The sequence below is a fragment of the Calypte anna genome, chromosome 17, assembly GCF_003957555.1.
Source record: "Calypte anna isolate BGI_N300 chromosome 17, bCalAnn1_v1.p, whole genome shotgun sequence".
NCBI lineage: Eukaryota > Metazoa > Chordata > Aves > Apodiformes > Trochilidae > Calypte > Calypte anna.
The window spans coordinates 6,337,501-6,359,617 of NC_044262.1; positions in this window are offsets into that span (position 1 = coordinate 6,337,501).

Sequence of the window (22,117 nt, forward strand, 5' to 3'; positions counted from 1 at the left end):
TTGCCTCACCTTCCTGTGTTTGTTCTCTGGGTCCCCTGCCCACTCCTCCTTGTCTGCCAAGTAACTTGGAAAAATGCAGGGAAAGAGATGGAAATGGTGAGGATTGCTGCCCCAAGGTTCTCTCGCTGAGGTGGTTTTTGATGGCAGCAGGATCTATCGGTCTGTTGGCAAACAGAAGCCTTCGAAGTTTTTACCCTGAACGTGATTTAAGGGCTGGTACCATCCCACTGGAGGGTGCTCTGTGGCTGGGCAGGGCTGTGGCTGAGGAACCGACCCCCTGCTCAATCCAGGGGGGGCACCAGGGGGGGCTCCAAAGACAGCCTTGAGGGCCAGGCATGCATCACCACATGAAAGGCTTCTCTCCAAGGGTGTTCTGCTTTAGTTGTTTTGAATCTCTTCTCTGTTCCTCTTTTTAAACTTGTTTTTAATTTGCTATTCTCTTTGTGGGCCTCCTTTATTTTTGTTCTACTTTACCAAAAGCGCCTGTATTTTATTCCCATCCCAGCCTTATTAGCATTTTGGTCTTTGACTTATTTTTAAAAGGATTTATGCTTTAGTTTTGTTATTCAGTTTTCCAAAGTGTATTTTCACATCATCTACAGAAACAGCTGAGGCAAGAAAATTTGACAGAGAAGGGAGCAGTTCCTTGCTGGGGCAGGGGAGGGTGGTGTGAAGACCTACTCAAGGCACCTTTCACTTTTCTCAGGGTTTTTTTCATCAGCCTGTGCTGGGACACATCACCTGGTGCTGCAGCCCTCCCAACACCCATGCTGCTCTACCAAGCATCCCATGTCCCACTGCCCTGTTCTGGGCAGCCCCTGCCTCACCCCCCACGTCTGGGTTGGGGATGCCAGTGTCCTCCCCCAAAGCAGCACAACCTTCAGCAGCTCTTTGCTAGGAATCACTTTCTAATGAGCACAACAAAGTGATAACAATTAATGAGGAAGCAAAGCATTTATTTCTGAGCGCTAATTAACATTATCCCAAGCATTCTCTCAATGCTCTTTTGATGTCATAAAGCATGCTGGAACTATAAATGAGCTGTTCTCCCATTAACACTGCCATGCCCCCATCCCCTCCCTCTGTTGCCCAGACATTAACTGAACTGCTACATTCATGGGAAGTTAAAGGCCGCATCTTTATTCACAACAAAACAAGATAAACAATCTGCAGGTGGATTTTGCTGTAATGTCCCAGCATGGAAAAGGATTAAAATATGGATGCCACAGCACCCGGATCAGCCTGGTGCAGGGAGGGATGAAATCCCATGCTGTGCAGCAATGAGCCTCAGCAGCACCTGAGTTCATGTCCCCGCTTCCATGGGTCTGTGGTGCTGGAACTGCAGGTTCCTCTCAGAGCAGGATACAGAGAGGTAGAATTTCCTGCCTTACATAATTCAAATCTGTATCTGTTCCAGCACAACCTGCATTTGCCCTGCAAAAAGAAAACCCGCAGGTACATGCCAGGCTGTTACACGGAGATCAAGTCACTGCCAAGACCGATTGTGTTCAAATGCAGTATCTCCCAAGTATTTATCTGTTTTATGTGACTTATCAGGTGCCAGCGAAACCTCTGTTCTTGACGGGGTAATGCAGGCTTGAAGGCAAAAGAAACCCTCTGGCTTATACCACATCCGTTACTAATCCACCGAGACGCATCACATCAATAATAACGCTGGTGAGGAGAGGAGCTGTCGGCAGCCCCTTCCCAGTGCTCATGCTGGAACTGCCGTGCTCTGGGTTCTCTCAGGGCAGGAATTGGGGGATGAAGCTTGAATTGGGTGGGAAGAGGTTTGTCCTGTGCGTTGTGGGAGTGTGTGCTCAGCAGAAGGGAGTGGTGGGGAGGGAAATCCACCCATTCCTGGATGTATTTACACACCAACCTTTAACTGTGCTCTGGCATGAGGGCTGCCACTCTCACCGTTCCCCTGGCACACTTCAGCAAGGAACTGAGCTGCTGCAGAAAAGTGCCTCTTCTTCGTTACTTGGCTTAAGACTGGCATAATATCAGCATTTTAATGCTCCTCTTCCCAGGAGGGAGATATGGGACAAGCCGTACCTGCTGCTGTGCAAACCGGCATCAGCAGCCGTACGGTCAGGGTGCAGCATGAGCCCCACAGCCCTCCCTTCCCAGGCTGTGCCCTCTGGGGAGCCCTGCAGGTTTAAACATTTTTAGAGAAAATTTTTAATTTTACAGGAGTTTAGCAGGGAGGAGAGAATTGGTGATAATGGCTGTGCAAGGAGAGCTCAGCTGAGCAAGCGAGAGGCGCTGCCCTGTGTCCCTGGACCCCAGGAAAGCAGGGGACACCCAAGTGCTCCCCATGCAAGAAAAACACCCTGCCGAAAGCCTTCATCATTAACTCCCATTTGAAGGAAGAAGGAAGCTGTGCAAACCATTAGGAAGATAATTGGTCTCTCCTCTGTATTTCAATAAAAGCAAGGGACAAAATACCATGTATGTGAAATAACTACTTTAGGATAACAGCACCCGTCACCTTGACAACTCGGTCAGAGGTCTCGGCGCAGTGGTGCCTGCTCAGTGAGGTGTGAGAAATAGAGGACGCTGGGGACAGAGGGAAGATACTTGTCTGACCAGCAGAGATGTGAGGACCACAACAGGCTGTTAGCTACAGGGTTTCTAAACAGAAAACAGCTTTCATGAGGAAATGTTAGAAAAATAACCCCTGCAAAGCCGGTGGAGCTGTGATGTGAGCTCACCAGTGGGCTCACCAGTGCTAGCTTGGACGTGACACATGGTCGTGGGAGACCGCAGAGGCGCTCTCAGGAGAGGAACAGGGTTTGGCACCAGCATCTGGATAGGAGTTAAGCCCATCCTGAGGCTGCGGGTACCCTTCTGCTCCCCCCTGCAGCCAGCTTGGCACGGGCACGGGGCGTGAGGGTGGGCACGTCGCAGGGACATGGCCTCTCCAAAAAGGCTCCCAAACGTGGAAAACAACATAATATTGCAAACAAAAGGTGACAACGTAACATACTAATATGAACAGACATGAAATCAATGGGAATTTCTATTTAGGTAGGAAATCGATAAGAATTTCAAGGTAGGAAAAAAGGAAATTACTTACCTTTAATTTGAGCTCTTTTCAAGTCTGGTTCACCACAAATCAGCAGCAGAGGCTTGGGGGGCTTAGGTGTGGCTGGGGCAGCAGCAGAGCTGCGTGGGCTGGTGGCAGTGGCACCAGAGCCTCTCACTGCCACACTGAGGTCCCTGTCCTGCCCTGGCAGAGATGGGACCATTGCCTGAACCCTTCTGCTTGTCCTTGGCATCCTTGCCAGGGGCCCAGAAGGGCTTGGCCAGCATCAGGTGAAGTCGGGGAGGTGACTGCAGCGAAGAAAGGGGTAGCACAAGCCCCTCAGGTGCTGCACAAACTTCCTGGAGCTGCACAATCCCCTGGGACTGCAGAACCCCTATGCAGGGTTGCAGAGGCAGCAGCATCCACAGTCACATGGGAAAGGTGCTCCAGACTGCATGGGGCAGTTCTGAGCTGCAGTTTCCGGTGTCCTAATCCAGCAAGGGCTGTACTTCAGAAGCAGCACTGGTTAAACAGGCCATTCCTGGGAAGAAAAAGCCAGTGCAAGGTGACTGGGATCTGGTAGTTCAGCTCTTATCCTGCAAGACAATCATGCAAATGGACTCAGTGGTCCGTGCAGAGCCCTCCTGATTTCAGCATGCCTTGGCTGAGGCTGCAGGCTCTGGCTGTGTGATATTCTCAGAAAGATGAGGGCCTCAGTTTGAGACCCTTTGAATTGAAAAATGTTATGAAAGTGAGAGATTATTATTATTTTGTTAAAAGGAGAGTGAGCTGCATCTCAAACTCTGCCCCTTCAGTGACTGAAAATTAAAAGACTTCTAGAAGTATTAGTATTCTGCAAAGGATCTTGAAATCACCTCCTGATGTGCCAGAAGGTGGAAACAATTTTAAGCCATTGTTTCCAGATATATTTGCATGCAGAAGCAAAGCCCGATGTACCAGCATTTTGCATTTCACTCATTCATGAGGGCTAAAGAGGTCTGTTGCATTTTAGTTTAAACATAATAGGAGAAAAGTATGAGCACTGGTAAAAGGTGGGTGAGATTGTCTTCATCAAGTGAATGCAGAGCCTGAACTTCAGATATATCTCTGTCTGTAGGAACAGAAGGCAGCGTGCCAGAGCTCCTTGACTCCATGGCGTTGGCTGCCATAAGTTGATGTCCAAAGGTGCATTGCCTTTCATCCCAGTTTGTATCAGCTTGCCCTGCAGCCCAGCAGTGCCTCCCTTGGCAGCCCACCCCATTGAGCTGGAGCACAATAAGGGCAAAGTCCATCTGGCCCTGGATGTTATTCCCACTCTTTTGTGGTCATGGACTGCTTGAAGCACACATTAACCTCAGGTATAATGGTCTTGATTGGTGTAATCAACAAGGGGAGATATTTTTGACAGAATATGGATAAAAAAAGAAAAATAACCATTCACAAAGGGTTTTCCTGGCAGTTCTCTTGGTCCTTTTGCCAAAGATCCATATGATGCTCTCTCCCACCATGGAGGTGTTAGAGACCTCCTGAGGGGATGCTGTCTGGCAAAATGCTTTAAAAAAAAGACAGTAGTCAAGTGCAGGTTTGCAGTGCAGCCTGGCAATTGTCCCTGCTTGGAACTCTGTTAGCCTGAAAACCAACAACAAATCAGCTCCCCTTGCCGAGGACACTAAATTGAGGTGAGTGCTGAATGAGCTAGCAGCAGTAACAACAAAAATCCAAAGGATTTTATCATCTTTGTAGCAGAAGGGACATATGGTAAATAAAATTTAATGCTGCCAAATGGAGAGAGATGCACAATGACCTAAGAACCATAAAGCAAAGAGCAGCATGAATGGAAGTGAGCTGGTGCAAGAGGGAGGATACTGAAGATAAGGAAACCAATGAAGTAATTACAAAAGCATCAAATGCATCCATGGACATTTATTATGGTTGCAAAATAGCCCCAGTTCTGGCAAAGCCACCTGCATTGCTGGTCCTGTGCCACATGGAGATTTGCTCCTGCAGGCTCTTATTGTTCCTGTCCCTTTGTCTCTTTCCCATATGGATTTCAGGAGCTCCCTTCTTTCCAGACTCCCCTTCCCTCAGACTGAAAGAGCAGATCTGACCTGTCATCTCCTCCATTATAATGGGCCAGAGCTGGATGGCTCTCCCTGTGCCAGGGTAGGACTTTCCCTGGTTTCATTGCCTGGTTTTAGTCTAGATGAACCACTCCTCTTTTCTGGCTCCTGAACTCAATCCAGTCTTTAGCTTGCTCTCGTGAGTGGGGCAGCAGGGCCACGTCCCAAACCTAAATTACACTGGGGTTCAGAGACAGTCTCGAAGCTTAGGGACTTCTTTCACCTTTAATGAATAACACCTTTTTTTCCCACCGTGGAAACTGCAGCCACCTTCACATTTCCCTGCAACACCATGCTTGTGCCTAATTAAGCTCTATTAATACTAATGAACAGGCTCACTATAGCCCATCACTTTAGTTCTTAATCTAATGCCATGTTGTGACACTTGTTCAATGATGATTTCAGCCCATGAATCAAATCATTGTGGTTCAGCCCATATGCCCAGCTCCCTCCTCATCTGGGATCAGGGGGAAATCTAGTCCAGAAAACAGAAAAAACTGGTTAAGGAGCTTTTAATTACCTAACATGTGAAACATGAGGCTGTGCTGTCCCAGTGCTGATTGACCGCCATGGGGAGGGGCTGGGCAGGGCTTCTGCATGCACATGGCCCAGATGGACAACTGGCACAGGGACATGCAGCCCAGAGGCATATGAGAGGTAAAGAGGACAGAAAAGGAGCAAAGAGTGACACTGAGGAAAGGTGTCGTTAATGAGGAAGCCCCGACAGTCCCTTCTTTCTCTTTTTTTCTCTCTGCATCCCAGAGATGAACCTAATCCATTTATTCTGGGAGGAGAAATCTCTCCTGCACCCTGTGTTCTGTCTCCTGGGCTGTGTTTTGTGTGAGATTGGTAAATTCTGAAAAATATTTCCTCTTCAGTCTCAAAGGTTTCATGGAAACAAAACTGTCTTTCTGATGTTTTCCTGTTGCTTGTCACTTAGTTTTGTAGGATGATGCATGATTTAATCCTCTCCATACTTGCAGACGATTTGCAAACTTTCTGTTTTCTTTGGGTACCAGTTTCCCCTCTTGCAATGGGCCATAAAGCATAGTGCCTGTGCTGGATGCTGGCCCATAACCTCTGTTTCTATTCTGTCTTTGATGATGCTGAATTATTCATCTGAGAGACTCCACTGAACTCTAAAGGCTCAAGGAAGAAACATAAAAGTTAGAAACTCCTAGGTTTTAAGAAATGAAGTGGAAGTGAAAAAATATTTCAGTCAGGTTGATTTGTGTTTAAAATACCTAAATATACTGCTGCACTGATTGATTTGAATTGTGTTGTCATGTTGCTTGACAGAAAGAGATGAGATTTTTCAATATGTTAAAGTGTAAATGTTGTTAAAAACACAGTATTAGAAGATTAAGATTCTGACCCTTTACATTCCAACGATCGTAAAAATAAGACTTCCAGCCCATTAAAGAACAGCTTGCTGAGGCATTACACTGAATCACTCCACCACGAGGATGTTATAACCCTGCTCTGGCTTATTCATAGGCATCTGCTTGTGTGGCATCTACATCAAACTGTGAATGCAAATGTAAGTCTGAGGGCTGGGATGTGCTTTAATAAACCCTCCAGGTCCCCCCTCACCTCTGAGCTCCAGGAGGGGAAGCAGCTCCTGCAGCTGTAGGGTGTCTGCAGACCATGGCCATGCAGCTCTGGCCATCCCAGACCTCCCCGCACAGCTTTTCCTCTCCTTCTTCATTCCTCTTAAATTAACCTTGCTTTGTATTGGCTGCGGGGAGCAGTCAAAATCTGGACAACTCAACGGAGAAAGCCCCATTGATTAAAGTTAATTAGGCCTTACTTTTTAGAAGACAAGTAGCTGCTGTGCCATGTCCCTGGAGCTGTGTCCCCGCAGGCGGTCGGCATACATGGTGTGGGGACCACAGGGTTGCCTCAGGCACAGAGCCAGGGAGAGGGCAGTTGCTGTCTAAATATTTCGAGGGCTGCATCTCCCTCCTGAGGGCAGCTGCTGGGTGTGGCAGAGACACCCACCACCCCATAGACCTTTCCAGTGCCTGGAACACACCGGTCTCACATCTGCTGGTCCCAGGAGCTGGGTGCTGAGCTCTTGGCTCTTGTCATGCCAGAGACAAGCAGCCTCTGATCCTTGCAGCAGTGGCAATTATTTAATCTAACAATAAGGGGCCAAGCACTGGAACTTTTCAGAGAGATTTAATGTTTTATGACAGACCAAAACTGTGTAATGAAAAAGCCTGATTTTTTCTGTGGAAAGTTGCTTAGATGTAAGAGGTGTGCTAGTGCCTGGGAGACAGGCAGTGTCTGAGATGGAGACATCTGAGATGGATGAGGACCAGAGTCGGCTCTCCCAGCCCGACCTTCCTCCCAGCCACCTCACTCCATCAGGACAGCCCTTCTCACCCATCCTCTCATCACCATCTCCAGGACACAGCCCTGGCAGTGGCACTGCAGGGATGGCAGGATAGCTCTGCAGCCAGGCTGAACCCCAGCACCCTGCAGAAGGGCAGCAGAGCTCAGCACAGAAAGATGCAGATTCTGGCTCTTACTTGAGGCAGGTTCAAAATAGCAGTGAAGGTTATTGAAAACATAACCAAAGCTCCTCCTTATTTCATTAAATACAAATGTGAGTGGGGTCATCAGTTTTTATAGGGGCTCATAAAGCATCCCTCTTGTTCAAATAGGCTATCAAATCACCCAAGGCTTCTCTCCATGAGGAGTGCAATAAAACCAGAGTTTCTTCTTTAAGAAACTCATCTCAACATCATAATAAAATAACCTTAAATAATACAGTATAGAACAGTTTTTCAATAACATAATTATAGGCTTCCATTTTTTTCCTGGCAGGTCATTTCTTGGTACCTATTTTGGATGCCATGTTGCAGAGGAAGGGGGTAGGGCAGGAAGCACAGGAAGATTTTGAAGCATGTCCTTTGGTCACAGCAGATCACTTTGGCTCTCCTTCATGTGACACAGGCATGGAGAGGCCTGGGAAAGGTTGGCTGGTGGAGGTGTCTGATGGTGTCTGCAGAGGGTGCAGGAGGAGTATCCATTGCTGTGCAGAGGTTGATGGGGCAGCAGGGTTGGTATCATTCACAGCCATTGCTGTCTTCTCCATCCTGGCTCCAGGGTGATGCATAGGCTGGGCCCTGCCCAAGCTCACAGCGTACTCCTTGCTGCTCCCCAGCCAGGGCAGTTCCTGCAGGAGCCTGCACATTTTGCAGGCAGATTAAAACATTTATTGGTGTATCTGTTCTCTGCTTCTTATTCTTATGTAATTGGTGGCTGACCCGCCTGTGCCATGGTGTGTCATTAGTCCCCCAGGAAATGGATTGCTGGGCAGGAGTGGGTGGGCTGGCCAAAGGGCAATGCAAACAGTGTTCATGATACCTGTCACGTACAGGGATTTTAACCCTGTTCTTATTTACCTAAACTGTACCACCCCTTCCCTTGGAGTGACCGCCTGATTTTTAATGTACAGGTGTCCATGGGATGTTATTGATTCCACCGGGGAATTCTAGTTTCAGTTTTAGGAAAAATGCATTATTTTATGCATGCTTACATTTAAAGCTTTATTCACAAATAATTATAAGATACTTGCAAAAGGGTCTAAACCTTTAAAAAAAAAAATCAAGCCAGGGTGATGTAATTCTAAAGCCATCTCCTGTAGAAAAGTCACATGCCTGAGCATACGCACACCCACCCCCTGTCCCACACACTGTACAGTCATGTAAAAAATCAATCCACGTACATCATCTGCACATGTTTGCAGATAATACAAAGTTGTGTTTAAAAAAAAAAAGAAAGAAAGAAAAGCCTCAAGTGGCATAGCAGTTAAAGAACTCCTAGGTGTTTTTAATAACATTGATCAGACCAAATGAAAAAAGCTGGAGCAGTGGGAGAGAGGAGCAGGAGCAGATGCTGACATTCTATCACAGCAGACACATATTGACTGGCGGTCTGAACAAGTCACTCACTCATCAGCGGCCAGCCTGATTGAGTTGCCTGCAGCCAGTAAATGAGCCTTCCATCCACTGTGGGTCGAAATGAACTGCAATCTTTTCAGACCTCGTTGTTGGCCAAATGAGAGATTTAAAACCCCGGAGGACTCCAAATGAATTTACCAAGGAGCCACAGTGACTAACAAAGCTACAATACATCAGCGCGTGGGGCACTGGGTATTACACTTACTGCTGGGTGATCAGCACTGGGTATTACACTGCCTGCTCAGCGATCAGCCTGCTGAGCAATGCAGAGGTAACCAGATTAACCAATGCGAGGTGTGAAAGCTTTTATGGTTTCTTTAAGGATTTAAAGATTTTGATGAGAAAACACTACAAGTTTCCCAGGGGAAATTTGCTGTTATTGATTCAATGTTTGCTTGCATGCTACCTGTCAATTTTCCAAGAGCTTCAGCAACAAAATTCTTATTTGATGTTTGACAGATCTCTTGGTAGTTTGCATGAGCAGAACAGTGGTGGGCAGATAGCAAAAAGAGAAGAGAAGCAAGGGTGCCTCCTACATACACCCCTTAAACAAAGTCCTAATCTCAGGCTAAAACCATTTCCAAGACCTACTACAAGCTCCAAACTCTGCAGAGGATGGCTGGGGAGAAAGCAGACCGGCTCAATTTGTCGGCTAAATGATGAAGTTTCAGTTTGGCTTGGGGTCTGGTTTGATTAGTCATGCAAATGCAGGTGTGTGAAAACACAATGTATGTGGTCATGATGTAAGAGGAATTTCATTTGCTCTTCCTCCTGATGTAGGATTAGGAAGTTCAGATGGGCAGTGACTTGGGCCAAACCCTGCTCACTGTTCTCTCTTGGTGCTCCCTTCTGGTCAGTGCACCGCCAGCACCCCAGAGCTCTGTTGTTGGGTTACTTCATTCCATCTGACTGTAGTAAAATGGTTTGTCATCTTCATTTTTTTGCTGTACTGCCCTAGAGGAATATGCTCCAAAATACCTTCAGCAAGAGCCTCTAATCTGGAAGTCATTTTTCCCTCTGCTTCTCAGTACAGGAGCAATGCAGTGGTTGCTGGCTGGAAAATTAGCCCAGGGAACTCTCTCCTCTGTCTGTCTCTCACCTCATTAGACTAGTGAGAAAATGTAATTGTAAGTCTCTGAGGTTTTCTCCTCACAGGCTGGCAGGGAATTGTGCTTCACAGAGGGCAGCAGAGAACTGGAGATGACGTGTTGGTCATCGCTGGCTCCTGCCCTGCCAGTGCTGGGGTTGGGGTGCTCCCCCAGCACAGATGGGGCTGATGGGGGCACGAGCCCAAAACCTCAGCACTGTCCTGTCCTTCCACCTCAGTCTGCAGCACCAGTCCTCACCTCCTCTGATTGCTGTGACTGTATCTTCTTTTCCTGGGCTCTGCTACCCTAGATTAATGTCCCTGCATGCTTTACCAACCCTATGATTGCTAATTGCAAGCACCAAACATTTGCTAGGAAGTAAATCCACAAGTCCAAATAAAATGGAAAGAATCTGCACACAGAATCCAAAATAAAGAGGAATGTTATTTACACCAGCCTCCTGACACGGCGTGTGTGTGTGTGTGTTTGGCAAGGTTAACAAAGATTAATACACAGGGGCTGTTTTTGGTGTAGAATGGGAAATGCTGAAGCTAAGTCTACCAACCACTTCAGAAATAACATGTCTGCCTTTTATTTTAAGGCAGGAAGCAACGCCTCAGCTGAAATCACTTAAACAAAAAGATTGCAGTGAGGGGCATAATGCAAGAAAGTAATAAGGTTTAAAACAGGTCAGAGCCCTTTCCCTGCTCCACTGCTCCTGAGTGAGATGCATTATTTAATGGTCTTTGGTCACCGCTGATATACTGTTGATGAAATAGATGATTTTGTTCAAAAGAGCATTAGAGAAGAAATATACAATACTGCATTACATTCCGGCACAGCTCTCTCTGGTAAAAGCCAATAGATTGAAGGTTTTTCCTCTTGACAGGAAAGCAAAGCAGTTGAAATGAAAAGTCTTATGAAATGGCAAATACAAATGGTAATAATGCCACCATATTCAAAATTAAATTGTTGTAATTTTAGTTTCTGAGCATGGCAAAGTAATACAATATTCAGCACAGGCTTGGGGAGCAAAACCCTTTGGCAATAATGACACTGCCTCATGAGCTAACCAAACAATCTTTTATAAAAATGTAGAGTCTGATGGGTCTCTCCATCAACCATAAGAGCTGTTGTGTTGTGGATACCCCAGACATGGAGTGTACAAGGTGCAGTACAACACTTAACCTAGCGATGTCTCTCCTAAAGGAAAAAAATGCTTTGACTGTCCAAATATGTTGAATTAGAGATTGGATCAATGACAGTCTGCAGCCAAACCTCAGTGTTATCAAGACAGAATGGCTGTCTCTCCCTTCCTGCTTTGCCTGCAGGCCTGACTGCAGGAGCTGGGGATGGTGCTGGCTGCGAAACCCTGGGCTCAATGTGGGGTAGAGCCCAATGTGGGACAGAGTCCCACTGCAGCAAGGGGTGGCCAGCACAGGACCAGTGGAGCTGAGAGAGGCTGAGCACCTGGCCTGGCTTCTGCTCTGTCCCTTTGCTGTACAGTCCCTGAAGCAATGAATCCAGGTCTGCCTTGCTGCTCTTCTCGCCTCTCTAAGCCGCTGCAAATAGTTCTGCTGTTGAATCTTTGTATTGCATCTGCACCACGTTTGAGTAGCCCGTTGACCTTTCCAAGTAATGCCTCTTTTATAACCTTCATCTTCTGCTGGGGTTAACACCATCCCTGTACTTACAGACCAAGAATTCAGTGTGTAATGATAACATGGAGTCCAGCTCTCCAGCACACAATTATTCTTTCTGCATCCCTGTTTATACTGTGACTTTCATCACAGTTAAATGCTGCTATTTTCTTTTGCCGGGCCCTGGGAGAGACTTGAGTTTGGCCTCAGCACGTTCAAGTCTCTTCTGCCAACAGAAAGATATTACATTCCATATAAATAACATCTGCCTCAGCACAGGGCTTTGGCGATTGTGGACTCGGTCCCAAGCGGTGCAGTGGGAGCTGGGGCTGGGCAGGGGCATGGCTGGGCTGCTAAGCTGAGGAGCAGGGGGGTTACCTGAAACTGGGCTCAGCCCAGCTCATCCTCCCCATTGCTGCATCCCTGGGTGGAGCATCAATAAAATCCCTACAATATGACCAGAAGCCCAGTTCTGGGCCAGTGACCCCACACCAGCCAGGTTGGGCCCTAAGGATGGAGTCACCCCACACCGGGTGCTCCCAGCCAAGCAGCCCAGCTCCACGGGCAGACGTGCAAACCATCCATTAGCAGTAATGGGGAATGCAGCAAAAATGGCACAGAGGGAAAGGAATACATCACTAGTAATTATCTCTAACCAGAAATCTCCTCCACTGCTCCAAGCCCCATCATTCCAGCCCTATTCTAATAAAGTGACACCTTTTTAATTATGGTAAGGACAAATCTGAAATTCCGGTAAGTAATTAGCATACATAATTTGCCATCTCTGACACAATGTGACTTTATCACAGGCTACCTCAGTGCGAGGAAGAAGTGCAAGGCTGCTGTATATCCTGTTTTAATTTCAGAGAAACCCAAACTGTCCATTTATTTTTATTACAATGTATTTCTCAAGTAGTTGAGTGGACAGCAGTGAGAGTGCTCCGAGAGTGCAAATAAACAGCAGCAGCCTTGGAATGTTAAATTTAAGGGTTGTTTTCAAGAACAGGACACTTAATTTAACAATAAACTATGTTTTTATGTACCTCTGTGATACCCTCTGTTACCAAGAGTACAGGCTCACTGGGCCCATTTTTAGGTGCGTGAGACCCACTGAGCCATTTAGCCTGGTTTATTTTCAATGAAAGGGAAATGCCCATCAAACCGGAAAACACTTTCACATTGCAATCAAATTATTTATCTGTCCTTCCAAAGGCTGCTTCCAGTTTTATTGTCTTTCTCAGTTCTCCCCTGATATTTGCATGTGTGCACCAAGGGTGGTGCTTGGTTGTGGTAATGGGCAGAATATTAAAATCTCTAAACCGTGGCTCTGAGAGATTTTTCTTAAGGAAGTGTAATCTTTTGCAGCAGTCAACACATGATGTGGTAAGGTTCCTAGCTTTCCTGAGACTCCCAGGGCTTATATTCCTGCAGTTTATGTGTTTTGGAGAAGTGTTTACTCTAAGTCATGAATATTTTAATTTTGAGCCCTGCTGTCCAGTTGTGGTTAGACAGATAACCACCATGGTTTTGTTTCTCCTTGACAAGTGGGCAATTGCTCCAAACCTCAGTATTTTTTATGAACACAAGTGTTTGATGTCTGGTGTACTAAGGTGTGCAAAACAAACTCTGTTATTCAGGCAGACTTGTGTGAGTGTTCCTACATGGCCTGGCACAAACACCCACCTGCCCTGGGAAACTTCAGGATCTGCCCCAGGAGCTGAAATATCAGAGGCCAGCATCTTCATTCTGGAATGGAAAGAGGAGCCCTGGCCATGCTGGCACAGTCAGAGTCAAACAAATAAACACAAGAACTGGGTTGTGCAGTGAGGTGAGAAAGAGCTCTGCAAATAAGATAATGGCAGGCAGAGAGGGAGCTTCATCCAGCGGGGAGGTGTGACCTGCAGTCCACCCAGACACAGGCATGGCCACTGCCAGTGGTGCCATGGAATTCCACCATTGTGACCATCCATCACCATCTAGCAAAAAGATCCATTTTGGCCTGGCAACATCTCTTTGTGTTAGTTTGAAAGCTGGGGTAAAACACTCCTCATAAATAATTAATTCATCAGGGCACACTCACAGGAGTGAATTGTCCTGCTATGTGGCCCCAGAAGATGGGATGGATTTCTCCAAGGGTGAGGGTTTCCTGGGCAGGAAAGGACCCCAGCATGGGTGGTGGACTTCCCACTGGTTTGGAAAAGGGCAGGAGACTTCCAGCTCTCATGTTCTGAAATACATTTTGGTGCAAATGAGCAGAATTGAAATGTCAACTATTTTAGATTGCAAATGACTTCCTAAGTGAAACATTTTCAGAATTTTCTATTCATCAGCAATACAAGGGCGGGCTTTTGCCTCAAGATGGGACATTAAGTGTGCCAGTTCCTTTGGAAGGGTGAGCTGTTCTGCTCACAGTGCAGGCAGATGCTTTGGGTGATAAACTGTCCTTGCCTATCTTGCCAACCCGTCTCCCCTGCCCTTGCCTTGCTCAGTCCTCCTTCCACAGCACCCTGGGGAGATGCAGATTCTCCAGTGCTGGTTCCGCTGTCCACACAGAGGCCACCACAGCCCCACCATGCCGTGCAAGGATGCAGATTTGTCTTTCCTTGCCTGCCTTAGCACGGGTGAGATGCATTACCAAGGCAGGGAAGCAACTGGGTGGCAGCCCCCTCTCTGCTTGAGGAGGAGTGATGGCTGCACAGACCGCTGGCAGGCAGGAGGATATAACCCTAATGTCTGCACCTCGGGACATGCCATTAAAAAGGCATCTGCACTGACACAGATCTGTTGTTTATCAATAACCTGACACGTGCTTCCCCTGCAGCACAGCAGCACCTACATGGCATGAGGGGTACCCCAGGGAGCACTGTGCCTGGGAGCTGGGGGCACAGCCAGAGCCCCTGTGCTGGGGAACAACAGTGAGGGAGAGAAAAAGCATCAGGGTGGGAAGGATGTAAAAAATGCCACTGTGTGATCTGGGCTATTCACAGTTCAATGCTGCTTTTAGGGAATTTTCTGGCATTTTATGTCAAAGAGAACTTTCACGTGTGAAAACTGACCTGAATCAAAAGCTAAAGGTTGGGAATTTATCAAACCCAAGCCATTTCAGATTGACAAAAGCACAATTTTCTGCCTGATTTTGTCCTTTTTCTTTGTGCATCCAAAAAATATTGGTTTTTTTTAACCTCAAGTGTTTTTGCCCAACTTCCCAGCTTTTTTCCAGACTGGAAGGGCTATGTGCTTTTGGATGGGCAGTGCAGGGGGAGGGCAGGACTTGCTCCACAGGCAGCCTGAGTGTCCCTGGCACTTTCCAGGGGAAGGGCTGCCATGGCAGAGGATGCTCACCATCCCACCTCCTCCCCTCCGTGTTTCACAATTCCCACAGGGCAAAAATCCTTGGGGGAAACATAATGGCACCTCCCAAGTCTCTGAAACTGTCTCTGCCTCATGCTCCAGTTCAGCTCCAACCTCCACCTCAGAATGGCACAAAACCACATGAAATTTCTCCAGCCACTTAGTGGGGCTGTTACATCCCCTCATTCCTGCTGCAGGTGCCTTTGCTCATCCTCCACATCCCACCAGGGCTGCGGGGCTCGTACACCTTCTGTCCAATACACAAATGAATCAGCACTGCCTTAGAACTTCAAATTACGTGTAGCTTTAGTTAATTAAATGTAAAGTCATTGAAATAAAATTATCCTTTCATTAGAAATTAACTCACTGCTTAGACTTCAATAATTACTTTTTTCTTACCAAACCACACACAAAATGGTCAGTTAGACAGTATGTAAAAAAAAATAGTTTAATGACCACATAGCAATCAAGATTACTATTATATAAGCACAAGCTATTAACATGTGCAATGAGGTATTAGCTAATAAATTATCTTTCTAAAATTAAATTGTAATTTTATCACAAATTTTACAGAGGTTATGGTTTTTAATGGCTGCATTTAGTTGTGGCACTGAGCATGCCGCTTTCCTTCATTACTTCATTAACACTTTTCTTTTATACTCTTTCTTCTTATTATTTTAATTTAGGAACAGTCTTAATTGATTTATTCCTTGTCTCTGTGGGGAGCCCCTTGGTCTCTGCCATTGCACTGGGGCCAGGTTCTGAGCAGCACAGGGCTCCACCATCCCTGGATCCCTTCACTCCGGTACCACAGCCACCCAGCACACACCCGGACTGACGTCCTCTGCAAGTTCCCTGCAGACAGATATCCTTGAGACTCACCTCCATCTCCCGCTCAGGTCGCAGGGAGATTTAGAGATGGGGAGCTGTAGTTAAGGTCCAGATCTGCTATCTGAACTTGAGTGATGGAGGACACATTCCCGGGACATGTTTATTGTCACCCGGCGGCCCGCAATCCCGCTCTCGCAGAGCCACCTCCATTCCCCGTATAATTCATGGTCTGACTCCGTGGTGGAGTGACTGATAAGGCCTTCACGCCGGGCTTGCTGGCCACATGTCTCAAGGAGACTCCAGAGGAGCTTCAGCACAATATAAATGTGGCTCTGTGTCAGCCTCAAACCCCTGGAAAATTCCCCGTCTTGAGAGTGCAGCATTTTAAGTAATAAAACCATAGAGAGATTACAACAAAATGTGACAGGAATTTATAGCCCTCTGCATGAACCTTTTACCTTAAGATGGAACAAAGTTGAGGGAAAAAAATTGTGTGGTTCACTTAGGTAACCTTTCCAACAAGCTCTCTTCAGCTCCTGGCCCCACATTCCTTGCTGCTGATTTAAAAGCAGGAAAAAAAACCCAAACCAGCCCTCCTGAAAGCAGGGAGCTGGGGGAGCAGGCTCTGCACGTACTTTGGCTGCTTTAACCCTCCTGCTTCCTCCCTGCCTGATGCACGGGGCTGTCAGAGCAAAGACAAGGCACTGCCAGGCTCTTTCCAAAGCCTGAAGTTGTGCCCAAGGCTGTTTTTAAGCCCTTGCTCCTTGCTGTGGCTGAGGCAGCCACAGGCAGTCTGGCTGGCAGGCAGGGGAGAGGTTTTGTTTTTCTTTCGTTTTACTTTCCCTTGTGAGGCACAAAAAAATCCTATAGCATCTATAATTTCTAATGAAAAGAAGGGCTAAGCAAGGGTTTCTGTACGTACCCCCTGATGGCAGGGGCTGTGTCTCTAAGTGCCGTGTCCTTTCGTGATGGGAGGTGTGTGTGTTTATTGCCCGTGAAAGGGTCATGTAGCATAGCTAAGCAGATTCCTGGCTCTCCCTGATACTGGATTTACTGCCACTTTCAGCAATAAAGAGCGGAATTAATCCTGAGTTTACTAATCCAAAGAGTAAACAATATCCAGTGGAGACACTCAGGCAAGATAAATGCAAGGGAGTTAAAAGCAAACGGAGTGAAATCATTCTGCTCCAAGCTAAGGAGCGATCCAAGGAGCATGAAGCCTCCGCATACAGTATTACCAAATTAATAAATGTTCCCAAAGTCTCTAATATTGGTAAGCTTTTATTTCCAGTTTGTCACTGCAGGGGATTTTCTATCTGAGGCATTCTTGGGGCTGGGCAGCAGTGTCATATCATACAACCTATCAGTTGTGTTAAGTGTTAGTTGGAAGGACTGATCATAGCCCCTGATAGGAGACTGATTTCCTGTTATTTATGTTAAGCACTTAAGTTTTAAAAATTCCCTTATAGGCCCTACAGAAATAAATAAATTCTAAGACATTTTCTCCTCAAATGTTCCAACACTTTACAAATCTTTTATACCAGATTTGCACAAAGCTGATGCCTGCTCAAATAAAATCAGAACTCCTGTCTTCAGTGCAAAAACCCAAAACCTTCAAAAGCACTGCATTCCCACACAGTAGTTTTGTACATATTTAATATTATCTTGAGTCACTGCTGTGCTTGTTAAATAATTAAAGGCAGTGAATGTGTTATTTACTGTCCATTTAGTGCACCAGAGCCGTAGCTTCACTGTTATTTTTGGTCCGGAAGGAGCTGTGACGTGGCCCTGGAGAATACTGCCACAGTGTTAATTATTGCAGCACAGTACAGACCTGCAGCACTGTCTTTATTTGTGAGTCAGAAATAATATTTGATTGTTAATCTTACTGGTTAATAAATTTTTAAGATATGAGTTTATATTTTTGTATACAGTATTTTATAGCTACCAGGTAGGGCAAAGCAAAGTCCGACTGGTTTCAGGGACCACTTTAATAGCAGCATTTACTGCTTTCTCTGTGTATAAATCAACTCCATTAATACAAGAACACAATAACCCAACCTGGAGGACAATTCAGGGTGCAGCTGGTCACTCACTGGGATGGACCCTCCTGTCCCCTCCTGTCCCTCAGTCCCCAGGAGCCACGAGCTCTGCCATCCTGCTGGCAGGCTGCAGGCCCCCAAATTGGACATATTTTATTGCCTGACATCTACAACCCTCTTTTCATAACCAGGATTGTAACCCAACTTCTTTTTGAACATGAAATGTGGCAAAAAATGGAAAGGGTGGGCAAAAAAAAATCCTGCTGAATGAAAACTTCTTCCTATAGAAAGTTTTAATTTGTCATAGTCATACAAGAATAAGTTGGTTCAGTAAAGAAAAGAGTACAAATTATCAGCCCTTCAAAGCTTTCCCATTTAACCACTTTATTGCAATACAACTGCCCATAACATTTGCTTTTAAAGCCCATGATGCTGAGAGTAGTTATTACATTACATACATAAAAGATGTTTACAATTTTTTATATATATATGTAAAATGTTGATCCCCTGGGCCACATTGATTTGTGCTGGCTTCACGGCTGGGTTGGTGTGGGAATTTCCCGAAGAGATGTGATTAGGCTGCAGGGAACTTTCATTCTTTTTTCCTTTTTTAATCTCCTGCTTACCAATTTAAAGGGCCTATTGCATGTGCCATTTACGTCAGAATTTCCAGGCAGTGTTCTGAGCTTGGGAGCATGCAGCAAAACATGTTCTGGCTGTAGGTGAAGTTGGGTTGATTTATTAATTCTAGAGTTGAAAACAGAATCAGGACAAACAGGTGAATTAACCCCTGTTGCAGCAGTGGGAAGTGGGCAGGGGGACAGCTCCCAAACCTGTGTCCCACTTATCAGTGGGCTTTCTTTTGCCTGTTGTCCTCAAAAGCTGCTCTGGGAATTGCCCAGACTTCTCCCTTTGCCTAGACAGGGACACCAGAGCATCCCCAGCCAATTCCTGCAGTGACACAGAACCCCCTGAATGCAAGGACAGGAGGCACCTCCTGCCACACACCCTACGCAAGGACAGACAGCAAAGAGAAGTCACCTGTGGCTTGTCCCTTGTGCCACCAGGCACCTGAGAGTGGTGTGCTGGACAGGGCTATGCCTGGAGAGGATTCCAGGAGGTTTCCTTTTCCATAAAGCAGAGATATGAGCAGCTGAAAGGACAAATAATTTCTCAGTAATTTGTTTTATAATGAGCAGCAGGTTGTAGTTAAGATGATATTCATTGTAAAGAAATTAACTGTTCTCTAACAGAGAAGAAAAAAGTAGTTTGTAGTTTCAATCTTAAAACTCTAACAAGCTAATCTTTAGAGTAATATAATGATGGGGAAAGCTACTCAGAATTTCTCATAAAAACTCATGGAAAAATTAACAAACTCCAAGGCAGCGGAAGGTATCTGGAATTTAAAGGTGGGTCTGTAGATGGGATCTGAGTAGGTCCAGGTGGAAGGCAGCAGGTCACCTGCAGGATGCTCTGTGTGTGTGTGTGTGTGTGTGTGTGTGTGTGTGTGTAAGAAGGCAAATTCACAGTTTATTTGCATAGTCTGGAGCTGATTTGAGAGAAAATAAAAGGCCACATGTTTAGCTACTGCATTTAAGAAAAAATTGTATCCAGATACAATATTTGCACTGTTTTCCCTTAGTGGAAGAAGAGCAGAGGTGTTTTATCTGTATATTATACATTTTTAAAAGACTCTAAGTGTAACCCAGGATATTAGACACTATTCAGCTTTGTGCAGGTATCTGGCAAAATGGTTTAAACATTTATTAAATATAGAATGATAAAATACCTTGAAGATCACATCCAATCAACACAGTTTCTGCTGTGGAAAATCATGTCTCATTAATCTGTTAGAATACTTTGAACCTACCAATATATAAATGGATAAAAGAGAATATCTTGACATATTTTTAGACTTTCAAAAGGCTTTTAATGAGGTCTTCCCACAGGATTTCTTAGGAAACAAGATAAAAATGGGGGTAAGAGATACAGTAGCATTATGAATCAATAAGATGGACTAAGAGGAAGGAAACAAAAAAGGTAGATAGTGTTTTATTAATCAATATAAAGGGTCAGTAGCAGTGTGCTACATGGGTACACGCTCCGTCTAATGACATTAATATATTAATTACTGGCCTGGAAAAGGTAATAGTTGATTAGTTAAATTCAAAGAAGATGAAAGAAATTCAGAAACATTTGTCATGAACAGGAGGATGAATGACATGTCAGCTAGGGAAGTTTGATGTTGAGAAACAGGAAAAAAACAGCACGTCCCCACCATACAGCTGGTAGATTTGGAAAGTTGGTCACTGCTGAGACCTTGAGCAATACATACACCCAGATAAACAGCAGCCCAGATTTCGGGGGCTGAGAGTAAGGAATGTGAGGAATGATGTTCTCACCTGGTATCAGTAGTACTTGCAGAGACCACCAGCGTCCTTAGCAAGGTATTGGTGGCCAAGAGAAAGCTGCTGTGAGTGGAACCCTTGGTATCTGACCATCAGAAATCAGCTCCATGTTATCTGAACAGGATTTGCTTTGGGTAAGGGAGGGTCTGTTGCAGTGATGCTTGAACAGTACTGCTTCAAGTATGCAAAACCCTGCCCTAACCGTACAAACAGCAGTACAGGCAATTCATACAGTTTTGGATTTATAAACCTTAGCACTGCACATTCAGTTTTCTAGGTAGTTTTTCTTACTGCTCTTCTTGAAATCCATTCCAATTAGATCCCAATACTCAGACTTCCAATCCAAGCAGCAGGATGCAGCGCAGAGAGGTGACACTGAGTGGGCCCTGCAGGTGCAGCCTTATAAGCACAGCTTATCTCCACAGGCATCTTATAATAATCATACTTCTCATGAAGCTCCGGTTTCAATGCCTTCAGATTAAATCTCAGCACAAAACAAAACAAAACAACCATCCAAAGAAAAACAAAACGAAAAAAACCAAAGCAAAACAAACCCACAAAAAAAAAGATTTTGGTAGTGAGGGGCCAAGCACATGGCTGAGTTTCCCACCACTTTTCTAAATCACCACTTTTGCAGAGGGGCACCAGTGCTGCTACCCTTAACTGCTCCTGTGCCACTGCTGTGGGTGGCATGGACATGTGGACAGATGTAAGGTGTGGTGAGAGGGGCAGGTCCTGTTGCCCTGGCCAAGCCCCCACAGCACAGCTTCATGCACAGCCCCGTGCACAGCCACAGCCAGAACCACAGCCAGTCCTGGAGGGGCCACGCTGCCAGCAGCTGCAGCTGCTGGGGATCTTGGGCAGCTTAATTGTCTTGTTAAATATAAATGGGCTGTTGATTTCTAAAAACTGGAAGAGTGAGGAAAGCCATTGTGAAGAGGATAATACCAGTGGCATTTAAAAATTAAAATATGCTGTAGCAAATCCTAGCAGCAGAAGCATTTGTCCTTTGGTGTCTGACTTTGCTAGTCACTCATGGATGCTATAAACACAGAGGCTATGCTTGCAGCTAAGCAATAAAGTGACTGGTGCATTTCTTTTTACTTTATACACCACTGTATTGATTTTGTAGTTTATTTTTTCTTGGAGGAGAAACTAAGGTATTGCGATTTCATTTAGGTACTGCATTATAATTTCCCCGATGATTTTGTCAAATGTTCCTGAAGGAGAACACCTTCTCACAGTGAGCAGGATTCAAAGACACAGAGCCGACTAATCCATACCTAATTGGATGAAATCGTTATGCACTTTCCCTCCTTTTGGAGGTTTTTTCAGAGTTCCTGGTTCCTTAGGGATCCTAAAAGCCACTGAAGAGGTTATTATAGTATGTCCTCGGGGATGTTTAATACCCTAGCCCTGTTCAGACATGCAAATAATCTAATTCAAAAGCTTCCTAATTAGCAAGCCAGCTACACTTCTGGATAAGGGGAGAGAGAGAGAGATCTAAAAGGACTGTGCTTTTTCCTTTTATAGGCTGCTATTGTGCAAAAGGCAGCATAATGGATAAAAAGTAATTGTTCTGATTTTAATTGCGATCCACTATTTATAGTTTTGTTCTGTCATCTGAATAATGAG